Source organism: Wasmannia auropunctata, unplaced genomic scaffold (assembly GCF_000956235.1).
Source record: "Wasmannia auropunctata unplaced genomic scaffold, wasmannia.A_1.0 LD336116.1, whole genome shotgun sequence".
In the NCBI taxonomy this organism is placed as follows: Eukaryota; Metazoa; Arthropoda; class Insecta; order Hymenoptera; family Formicidae; genus Wasmannia; species Wasmannia auropunctata.
The window spans coordinates 4,411,596-4,412,453 of record NW_012026774.1 but is presented as its reverse complement, the minus strand read 5'-3'; positions in this window follow the sequence as shown (position 1 = coordinate 4,412,453).

Genomic DNA, 858 nt, shown 5'->3' with positions numbered 1-858 from the left:
AATAATAATATTTCTTAAATAGCAAATGCAAAATGTGTGCATTTTGCATTTAAATCAAATTGTTATTGTTTAATAATAAAGTGGTCCCGTTTTAGCCCCTGGATCAAAAATATCTTAAGCCGGCTCTGCCTAGATCAATATTAGCATCTTAAGATCAAAGATTCTCTAATTTAAAAAAACTTAACAAAATTTTAATTATTATTAGGTGTGAATATGATATAAATAACGAATATAATGAAATAATATAATAATAAATTAATTATTGCGAAAAAATCACACCATCAGAGAACTGATGTGATTTTTTTCACAATAATTAATTCTGCAGACTCGAGGAGAAAAGGGGATTCTTATAGATGCATGTAGCATCTAAAAGATTGAATCGATAATCGATTTAATTTGTTGCAAGGTATTCCGGTCTCATGTAATGAACTGTGTTTTAAAGACCGACAATTTATGCAGCGCGCAGTTTACGTGTGGTTGGATATTGTAAAAAAAGGAATTATTATCATCACGATATCATTCTATTGATTCACATACGGCTCTACTTTAAATATATTTGATATATGTATTGTGACGCTGCAGTCCGCTGCGGCGAGGCAGCGTCCCGCCGCCGTCACAAGGCGCGCCCCCTTTTTACCGGACCGACAGCCGCGTCGTGAGAGCGAGATCTCCGGGAGGCCCGAATTTAAATGCGTGCTTTGTATTAATTTTCGTGAACCTCTTCTATGTATCGCGGCACCTCACCGGACCCACGGAGCGTCAGCGGAGAGGACTCAAGGCCAACGACAGCGGACGGGAGTTGAAGTACGGGCGACCTGGCGCCGGAGCAAAGGGGACACGCACCGGGCACGCGGCGAA